The sequence below is a fragment of the Callithrix jacchus genome, chromosome 17, assembly GCF_049354715.1.
Source record: "Callithrix jacchus isolate 240 chromosome 17, calJac240_pri, whole genome shotgun sequence".
Classification (NCBI taxonomy): domain Eukaryota; kingdom Metazoa; phylum Chordata; class Mammalia; order Primates; family Cebidae; genus Callithrix; species Callithrix jacchus.
In genome coordinates, this window is record NC_133518.1 from 6,889,463 (window position 1) to 6,900,465 (window position 11,003).

The window sequence follows — 11,003 nt, forward strand, 5'->3', positions numbered from 1 at the left end:
TCAATGTTCCAAATCATGTTGCAGAAATGTCTGGTGAAGGCACCACTGTCGCCACATCTGAGCCCCAGCTGCCACAGTTAATGTGCCTGGCGTTGACCATCACATACTGTGTCGCCACAACTCTGAGGCAAGGTTGTAAAAATGCACTGCTCTCCAAAAATAAATGACTTCTGGATGCTCTGGTGACTGGGATAAGGAACAACGCATTTGGCCAGGTGTGGTGGCTCATGCCTATAATCCCAGCACTTTGGAAGGTCGAAGCAGGCAGATCACATGAGGTCAGGAGTTTGAGACCAGACTGGCCAACATGGTAAAACCCCCATCTCTACTAAAAATATAAAAATTAGCCAAGTGAGGAGGCACATGCCTATGATTCCAGCTACTCGAGAGGCTGCGACAGGGAAATCACTTGAACCTGGGAGATGGAAGTTGCAGTGAGCTGAGATCGAGCCACTGCACTCCATCCTGAGTGACAGAGATGAGACTGTCAAAAAAAAAAAACATTTTCCAGGAGCTATGTTGATTTTCCCCATAAAGAAACACTTAGAGGTGGGGTATGGTGGCTCATGCCTGTAATCTCAGCAAGCAAATCACCTGAGGTCAGGAGTTCAGGATCAGCATGAGCAATGTGGTGAAACCCCGTCTCTACTAAAAATACAAAAATTAGCTGGGGCGTGGTGGTGGGCACCTATAATTCCAGCTACTCAGGAGGCTGAGGTAGGAGAATTGCTTGAACCCAGGAGACAGAGGTGCAGTGAAGTGAGATCACACCACTGCACTGCAGCCTGGGCAACAAGAGGGAAACTCCAAGTCAAAAAAAAAAATCATCATGACTGAAGCTCAGTGTCAGAGAAGCTGATTCAATTGGCTAAGGACTGGGTGAAAGGGAGGGACCAGGATATTGGTGTTTGGCTTTTTTCCAATTGCTACAGGTGATTCCAATTGCAGAAATCACTAGCTAAAGCAGTGGTTTTCAGCCTTGCCTGCACATTGACGCCACCTAGGAAGCTTCAACAATCGATGAAGCTACAATCTAGAGATTCTGATTTTATCATTTAACTCATCTGCATAGGTATTTGAATTTTTTTTTTCTACAAATACACGTGTTTGGTGAGTGACAGACAACAGAAGGCAGAGAGATGGTGCCGTACACGGCCGGTATAGGCTTGGAGGCAGAACTCTGGAGAGACAGACATGCAGACAGTCCTCCCAGCAGGGTAGGCCAGGCAGCACTCTGGGCCTTTTAAACCCTTGGTTGGTGGGCGAGAGTCGGCAAGAGGTCTGGCCCAGAGCTGGAGGGGCCCAGGCATGCTTCAGGCTCCCTGATCCGAGGTTCTGGGTGGCACTGGTGGTGGCGCCGGGGCTCAACTCACATCACTCAGAGCCTTGCAAGACTCAGGCACTCAGAGCCTGCAAACTCGAGCAGCACGAGGGTGGCGTGGTGCCCGTTGGAGTTGCGGCACTTCAGCTGGATTTGTGCCACCTGCTGCTGTGCCAGCAGCTGCACCTGCTCCTGGAAGTTGGTGCTCGGGTTCTGGCTGCACTGCATGAAGCCCATCTGGCCACTGGGGTAGGTGGGGCTGGTGCAGCAGGAACCAGGGGGAATGGTGACTGGCAGAACTGCCACCTCTCCTAGATGAGGTCCGGGTGCAGCCACTGGCACTCACCCTAGCCCTCTTCATTGAGGGCCATCTTCATGACCTGGGAATAGGACTCTCTGGGGAGACTTTTGCTGGGCCCATGAGTCTGAGGAGTCGGTGATGGTCACATGGAAGGCCTCCTGATTCTTGTTTCATGAACTCAGAACTGTCACCCACATGGTCAGCTTCAAGCTAGACTAGCCAATAGCCATGCCCAGCAGGAACTTTTTGGGGACTTGGAGGACATCTTCGACGATCTCACACTTGACCACGGACTCCACGGAGCGATGTGTTTCACCACCTCGCACAGGACCTGGATGGTCAGCACCTGTTGGGGGCAGGAGGGGGAAGCTGCAGAGAGGCAGGTGGGCGATCAGCTCCGAGGGGGAGAACTCATCCCCCTCTGTGCATTGGATGACACGCATGACACCAGCACGTGGCCATACGTCTGGCTGCAGGTGAGGATTTCCTGGGAGCATGTGCACTGAGTTTGGAGCAGCTGCTGCAGCTGCAGCAACAAGGCCTGGCTGAGCCACAGGCTGCAGTTCCCTTGGAACCAGTCCTCGTGGATGGCAGCGGGTGGGAGGCAGCTGGGCCCTTGGGGCTGGGCTCGATGATGGGTGAGGGGGGCAAGGGTCGGGACTGCAGGCTGTGTGGAGCCAAGTGCAGTGGCTCAATCTCAGCTCACTGCAACCTCTGCCTCCAGGCTTCAAGCGATTCTCCTGCCTCAGCCTCCTGAGTTCCTGGGACTATAGATGCCCTCCACCACGCCCAGCTAATTTTTGTATTTTTAGTAGAGATGGGGTTCACCATGCAGGCCAGGTTGATTTCAAACTCCTGACTTCGTGATCCACCTGCTTCAGCCTCCAGAAGTGCTGGGATTACAGGCGTGAGCCACCTCACCCGGCCAGTCATTGAATTTTGTAAAGCTTGCCAGGTAATACTAATGTGCAGCTAAGGTTGAGAACAATTAGGATAAGAGGATGAATGAGGGAATGAATGAAGAAATTAATGAATCTACAGTCTTACACTTCAGACGTCAAGCCACTGTGAGTGTGTGTGTGTGTGTGTGTGTATTATCCATAGTAATCATGGGGAGACTGAGGCTTACAGAGCAGAGAAAGGAACCCATGTTCTTGAGGGACTGTTCTGTCATAAGCACTGGTCTAAATGCTTTAAATGCATTTTCTTGTGAATCCTCTAAAAAACCCCAGGAAGATGAATATTGTTATCCTATTTCACAGAAGTGGGGTGAAGATGCCTAGAGGTTAAATGTCTTGCCTGCAGTTATATATTCAGTTATTAGCTGACATGGGAGTAGACCCAGGCCTCCTAAAACAAATGCCAACCCCCACCCCTACCCTGAACCCTGAGCCCTGAAATGGGAAAGGCCAAACTGGGAAATGTGCCTCAAACCCAGCCAGTGGAGGTCTCGTCCAAAAGAGCTCATCAGGCCCTAGCTGTAGGAGCAGAGGAACATTGGGTGGGCATGGTGGAGCTGAAAATAATGCTGCCTGCTGGACAAAAGGGGGCTGAGGCTGGGGCAGGAGATGGGGCAGCACAGACCCCTAACATTCTCAGATGTCTTTTCTTAAAAAGAAAGGACTGACCTTCATTCTGAGATTCTAACTTTCTTACATTGTGTTAACAGAAAGTGAAACCAAATTATTTTATGACATCATAATATGTCATAAAATAATCCAATGGTCATTTTGAGTCCCACCCTCCCACCATTGGCAAAATTAGAAGGTGGTAACCCTAGGCTGCTCTGATTGTTTTTTTTTTTTTTATTGGTCCAAGAAAAAAAAATGGGGAAGCCAAAGGTTTCTCTGGGGAATTAAAGACAGACGCCAGCTAAGGGAAGAAATAGGAGAGAAGTGAAGACAGCAGGTGAAACTGAATTTGTTTTGAGACTGAAGGCGTGGTCCCAGGACTGTGGCAGTGAGGAAATCACGTCCAGCTGGAGCCAGACTTTCTGGGAGTGGAGCCTAGGGATCTGACTTCACAGGTTCCCCAGGTGATTGTGATGAACTTTAAAAACCTCCGTACTTGCTTGTGAAGAGACCTCCAGAAAGGGAAGCAGCTGGAGGGCCAGATGAGATGATGGATGATTTGAAGGATGATTTGTATGGCTGTTGTTTTAATGTAGAAAATACTTCAGCTTTTTATTTTTACTTTTTTATTGAAAGACAATATTCATATAGAAAAGTACACGTCATCAGTGCCCAGCTTGACACATTTTCACACTCAGGACAGTCCTGTAACCAATGCTCAGATGAAGAAACAACATTTTGACTGGGTGAGGTGTCTCACACCTGGAATCCCAGCACGTTGGGAGGCTGAGGCATGTGGATCACCTGAGGTCAGGAATTCGAGACCAGCCTGACCAACATGGTGAAGCACTGTCTCTACTAAAAATACAAAAAATTAGCCAGGCATGGTGGTGCACACCTGCAATCCCAGCTACTTGGGAGGCTGAGGCAAGAGAATTGCTTGTGTGCCTGGGAGGTAGAGGTTGCAGTGAGCTGAGATTGTACCATTGCACTCCAGCCTGGGCAACAAAAATGAGAACTCTGTCTCAAAAAAAAAAAGAAAGAACATCTCCAGCATCCCAGAGGCCCTCTCATCCCTACTTCTAAGGGCAGACTCGTTTTGCCTCTTTGTATACTTTATGTAAATGAAAGCATATTGCATGTGCTTTCTCAGGCCTGGCTGGTTTCCCTCGTCCTTACGTTTGTCAGACCTGTGTATGTTATTTGCATATGATTGTAGATCGCACATTCTCATTGCCGCAGAATGGTCCACTGTGTCTTACATCGCTCATTCTACCGATCATGGATGTTTGATGCTTTCCAATTGGAGGCATTACAAGTAGCACTGTTTTGCAACAGGTCCTTGATGGGAATCCCAGAACGAACTTGGCAATGCTTGGTTTCCAGGCTGCGGCCTCCTGAACCAGAGTCGCATAACACACCAGGGAGTTCTCTTATGAACCAAGTTCCTCCCCAGAGAAATCCAGACCCGGAGTAGCCACAGGCTGAGCCTTGACTCTGGCCAGAGACCAGATACCCCAACGCCAGAACCTAGTCACGTGCTGACCCAAGCATGTGGGACCCCCAACCCAAGTCACCATGCAACTGGAGCTCAAATTCAAGTCCACAGTTTCTAGACTAGAGTCCTAAATGGGGTCCATGGGCTATATCCCCCCAAGGGGAAAGGGGGGTGTCCAGCAGGTGCCTGAGTGTCAAGGTTGTGGCCTTGGGGATGGGTTCCTCCTCACTGAGCTGCGATCCCTTACAGGCAGTCACACCGGAAGCTGTGTCGTGAAAACTCCTCAGGCCTTGTGTCCTAATGGGGCAGGCTAACATGCAGGCTCCTTGGCCCCCTGCCCTGCCCAGACCTGTTCTGGATTCCACCCCAGCCTTCCCCAAGGTCGCTGCCACCTCCCACCTGCCAGGCTTAGGCAGGGCCTCTGAGACACGGCCAGGAAGGCTGGCAGGCAGGAGGGCTGGGGCAAGCACTGGGGGCCATGGAGGGGACAGCAGAGCCCATAGTCTATCAGAAGCTGTTGTTCTGGGAGCCAAGCCTGGAGTCAGAGGAGGAAGAGAAAGAGAAAGAGGAGACATCACAGGCACTGGTTCCCAACCCCTGGAGGCCCCAGGACTCTTCTGGTTAAGTAAGGGAGGGGTCTGGGGACCAGCCTCCCCAGGCTTAAGGTTTGTAATTCCCTCTATCTGGAGCCCCTCAGGGGGACCAGGAGACTCCCTGCTATGCTTAGCTCCAGGCACTGTCCCATCAACTTGGGGAAAACGTAGGCTGCAGCCCCAGACTTGGCCTGACCCAGTCACAGGTCTGTGCATCTGGAAAGACATTGGTACCAAGCCAGCCTCTGCTTGATACCATCTGCTGCTCTGTCAAAGGTCCCCAGCCCCCAAGCCCTGGTAGAGGAGGCACCTGCTGGGCAGGTTGGGGCCTGGCTACACCTGGCGGCTCCTGCCTCCAGCCCCTTCTCTCCCACCTGTCACACCCCACTGGGCCTTCCTCCCACCTGATTCAGTCTCCCCTTCAGAAGCTCCCGCCCTAGCTAGCCTCAGTTTCCCCAATCCTTTCACAGCTCCATGTCTTTGCCCAAGCTGTGCCCACTGTGAAGAAGCCCTTTTCTCCTTGGCAGACTTGAACTCCTCTTGTTAAATCAAACCTTTTTTTGTTTTTTTAAACAGAGTCTCGCTTTGTTGCCCAGGCTGGAATGCAGTGGTTTGATCTCCACTCACTGCAACCTCCACCTCCTGTGTTCAAGCGATTCTCCTGCCTCAGCTTCCCAAGTAGCTGGGACTACAGGTGCATGCCATTGTGCCCAGCTAATGTTTTTGTATTTGTAGTTTCACCATGTTAGCCAGGATGGTCTCAATCTCCTGACCTCGTGATCTGCCCATTTCAGCCTCCCAAAGTGCTAGGATTACAGGTGTGAGCCCCCATGCCCGGTGCTAAATCAAACCTTCTGGAAAACATTCCCTGGGGACTCTCAGGGTTCCTGGGCATCCCTCTGTCCCAGCCACAGCTCAGGACACCCCTCTGCAGGAACAAGGCTGGTGGGCTGCCCGGAACCTGGGCCTGTCTAGTGGCCGCCCTGCTGCTGCTGGCTATGGGCTGCTTCCTGGCCATGTGGCAGCTCCAGCATCAACGCAGCCCCACAGGAGGCCTGGGCTCCATGGCCCCTCCACCCAGCGGACACTCCCATGGCCCTGGCGTTTACCATCATGGTGCCATCATCAGCCCTGCAGGTCAGTCATGCTGGCAGCAGCTTGGCGGAGGGAGGGTCACGGGTCACCGGGCCCAGTCCCTCCTGCTGTATTACAGTCCCTTCCTTGCTGCAGCCATGTGCTCCCACCTAGGCTGGGAGCTGCTTGTTGCCGGGGGGCAACGTTGTGGATGCCGGCATGGGAGCTGTTTTGTGCCTGGCGATGGTGCATCCTCATGCCACGGGGCTAGGTCAGTGACCCGGGATCCCGGACCACAATCCCAGCCCACAGCATAATCAGTGACCTGGGCCTCATGGAGTCAGTAGCCCTGACCTCAAGGCTGCTTGATAAGCAGGACCCAGGGTTTGGGCAGCAGTCCCCATCCCTTGAGCCAGGTCTGCATCACCTTTACCTCAGGTGTGGCCAGTAACTCCTGATCCCAGACTCAGTCAAGGGATCTTGACTGAAACAAGTCAGTGGCCCTTGACCCACGCCTGCTGAGTAACCACTCTAGCTCCTGCAGGTGCCATGTTTTGGGGCTTCTTCCACAACAGCTCCTTGGGCAATTCCACAGCCCTGACATCAGGCCAGCACAGACCCTAGCCCGCGGAGTGGCACTGCTCATGGCTCTGCCCACCCTGCACCTGCTGCATGCACGCTTTGGCCACCTTCCCTGGCCATACCTGCTAGTCGGCCCTACCACACTGGCTTAGGAGGGCTTCCTGGTGGACAAGCCCCTGGCAGCTCAGGGCACAGGTCTCTGTCCACTGCTTTGCCATCCTGATGGGACGCCCCTGGGTGCTGGAGCCCGAGCTACCAACCCACAGCTGGCAGCCACGCTTTGCAGGGCAGGCTTTGCTCCCACCTCAGACCTTGCCAGGGACTCACTACTGAGTCTGCTGGCAGGAGACCTGGGGGTGGAGATGCCCTTGGCTGGGCCCAGGCCCACTTTGGAACCAGCGCAGCAGCTACCCATGGCCCAGGGCATCCTGTTCACCACCCCCAGTCCCTCAGCCAGCCCAGAGCTGCTTGCACTGCTGGAGGCAGCCCTAGGGTCTGGGGCATCCAGCCTTGACCCCTGCCCACCAGTCTTGCAAACTTCTGTGAGCCCCAAGAGCGGCACCCTGGCCACCATGGACAGCAGCGGCTCTGTGTTCCTTCTCACCTCCTCGCTCAACAGCTCCCTTGGTTCTGCATACCTGTTCCCAGGCATGGGGGTTCTGCTCAGCAACACGACGGCCAAGTCTACCGCTAGTGCCTGGGCCTGTCCCCTCATCCTCCAGCCTGGATGACACAGAGGCCAATGTGTTGGGGCTAGTGGCTTCAAGGACCCCTGATATGGCCAGAGAAATGACTCACACTATACTCAGCCATCTGGCAGAGCCCCAAACCCAGGCCCAGCACCAGCACCAGGGGCAGCAAGAACCAACAGAGCAGCCCAGCACTTATGGTCAAGGGATCCTGCTCCAGGTGGCAGCCTATGCAGAGCACGTGCATGTCTCCCATGTCCCCCATGGCTGCTGCCCCTACCAGGGGATCTAACAGGATCGGGATGGGTCTGGCACAAGACAGAGTTATCTGAAGCCTGGGGAAGGAGTAGAGCAGACCCAGCAGTAATGGAGTGTACCCCAGCTCACACCGGTCATCTCAAGCACTTTGGGTGGTCAAGGCAGGAAGATTCCTTGAGGCCAGGAGTTTGAAACCCGCCTAGACAGCATAGCAAGATCTTGTCTGTACCAAAAATTTTAAATTTGCCAGGTGCAGTGGCAGATGCCTGTTGTCCCAGCTACCTGGGATGCTGAGGCAGGAAGCTTGCTTGAGCCGGTAGTTCAAGGCTACAGGAGGCTAGGATTACACCATTGCACTCCAGCCTGGACAACATAGTGAGACCCTGTCTTTGGAAATAATAATAATAATAATAATGGCTGGGTGTGGTGGCTCATGCCTGTAATCACAGCACGTTGGGAGGCCTAGGCAGGTGAATCACCTGAGGCTAGGAGTTTGAGACCAGCCTGGGCAATATGGCAAAACCCCATCTCTACTAAAAATATAAAAAACTTAGCTGGATGTGGTGGTGTACACCTGTAATCCTAGGTAGTTGGGAGGCTGAGGCACGAGAATTGCCTGAACCTGGGAGGTGGAGGTTGCAGTGAGCCAAGATCACACCACTGCAGTTCAGTCAGGGCAGCAAGAGTGAAGCCTCATTTAAAAAAAAGTGTGCATCTATTATGTGCTCACTGCTGGCTCAGGCCCCCAACCTCTGGCTTTTTCCATTAGCTAGATTTGAGCTGCAGGATCCAGAGCTAGCACAGTCATTCTCCAAACCACCCACACTGAGGGAATTGTTGGCTCCTTTGCCAGGTAAGGAACATGACGGTGATGAGGAATAAGCAACAGGGCCCGGGGCGAGCACTGAGTTCAGATCCAGCTTTTGGAAGGACAGCAGAAAGAGTGCAGAGCCTCTGCCTCGGCAAGCACTGGGCCCCAGGGAGCAGGGCAGGCAGAGCCCAGGGTACTGCTGGCATCCTGTCCTTCCCTTCAGGGCACCCTCTACCCATCTTTCTCAACCAGACTGATACAAAATAAAGATCAAGTCTCCCGGAGGCCAAGAGCCATTCCTGCTTCTTTAATTTCCCATCAGCCTTGAAGCAATTGGAGTTGGGGCTTCCCTGATGGGCAGCACAGGTGATCAGTAAACAGAGAGGGGAGAGCCTGGGTTGGTATCTTTCAGCTTCCACCCCGGCTCTGCTCACCTCCTGTCTCCTGGGGCACTAGATGTGCGAGGTAAATGTTTTAATCTCACTTTCTAGAACAGACAGCAAAGCAGGGAAGCAGTTGAGAGGGTGAGTTGGAGTTGAATGGGTGGAAATTCAAGGTGAAGGGTAGCCCTGACCTCCTCACAGCGTTAGGTCCTCTCTGGACCACAGCCTTCTGAAAACAGCTTCTCAAACCAGGAAGCAAGTGTGACCAGCAGCGCTTCCCTTCCCTGCCATTGTAAAAGGCTCCTCTGATTTAATAGACCCTTATTCCCACGACCTCCACCTTCCACTTCCAAGAAAATTCTTTTCCAGCTCAGTAATGGCACCACTATGTACTCAGTTATTTTAGTCCCAAACCTGGCATCCCCCTCACTTCCTCTCCCCCCACATCCAATCCATCACCCACCCCACCTGCTCCACATCAGCCGAAATCTGACCTGTTCTCATTTCCCTGGGTCCAGTCCACCACTGTCTCTAACTGGTCTTCCTGTTCTTCCTCTTGTGTGGACCTACAATCCATCATTTCCCACACAGCAGCCAGCATCACCTGGTGAGAATTTAAATCGGATCCAGGCCTGCCCCTGCATTAAACTCACCAATGACTTCTACCACACTCTGAGTGAAATCCTAGCCCGGGATCCTATGCAACCTTGCTTCTCTGAGCCACCTGGCAGCCTCAGCCCCTGCAGCCCTGGGCCTTTGCAGTTGTAAGGATTGGGATTTCCTCCCCTTAGATCCTTGCAGGAGTGTGGGGAAGGGCTTCTTGTCACTCAGCTCTCAGCCCAAATGTCAGCTACTTCCTGACAGAGGCCTTCCCTGACCGACCCCTCAAATCATTACCATAGACTCTGTTGAATGATAATTAGCGGCTGGTGCAAATAGATGCTCAGTGCTGCAAAGAAAAATCGGCACTGAAACAAAGGATCTTTTAGCAACGCAATTTTTACTTCCTGGGCTACAGGAAGTAGCCACAAGAATATGAAAATAAAAGAAAGCAGACATATTTATTTCTCAGGCCTGGATGCTCTTTCACCCCACTTACAGGGGGAAGAGCAGGTAGAATGAGGTAATGACGGTCAGTGAAGGGTCATGTAAATCACGTGTCTTGGAGACTGAGGCCCAGGTGAGGAGAAAACCTAAGGCATCAGCACTTTTTTCCTATACTTGTCAAGAAATAACAAGGTCACTAAGATTTATGTTACTAATTCTTATATTCTAAGAAAAAGAGGAACCAGGTACAGAAGCAGAACTTGAAAGTAGCCACGGAACATGACCACTCAAGCACAGCACCACAGAGAAACAGTTAAGTCCCTGGGTGTCTGTGGGCCTCCGTGACAGCGTCAGGCCTGCCACAAGAGCTTGGGGGAGCGGAGTTTTCTCCTTACTCCCCCAGGAAGATGTCCCGCCATCTTGGATGTGTCCTCCCCTAGCTGGCTAAACCGGGTGCTTTCAGAGCACTGACACAGTCGCACAGCCAAGGTGTCCTCCAGCAGCCCTTATGCGAGCGTGACAGAGGGCTTAGAGCATCTGTCTTTAGCGTCACCTCTTTTCCAATGCCATGTCAGTCCCATACTTCCTGAGGCTTATAAGTAAGATTAGAGATTATATCATTACATACCTATATGTATGATTAATATGAAGAGCTATATGATTATATGATTAAACATCTGTAGTTATGATTACATATAAAAAGCTATATGATTATGATTACATATAGGAATAACTATATCTCTAATTCTTTTTTCTGGGTTTTTTTATTGCATTTTAGGTTTTGGGGTACATGTGAAGAACATGCAAGATTGTTTACTAATTCTACACTTATATGAGAACATGCTGAGACTTCAGGCCCTTGCCTCGGCTCTTGC

At 52.1% G+C, this 11,003-nt stretch overlaps 1 pseudogene; it reads left to right on the plus strand.

Moving 5' to 3' along the window:
- The first annotated feature begins 5,169 nt into the window (after nt 1-5,169).
- On the plus strand, nt 5,170-7,964 carry LOC128931216 (glutathione hydrolase 6-like; annotated as a pseudogene).
- The last annotated feature ends 3,039 nt before the right edge of the window (nt 7,965-11,003 follow it).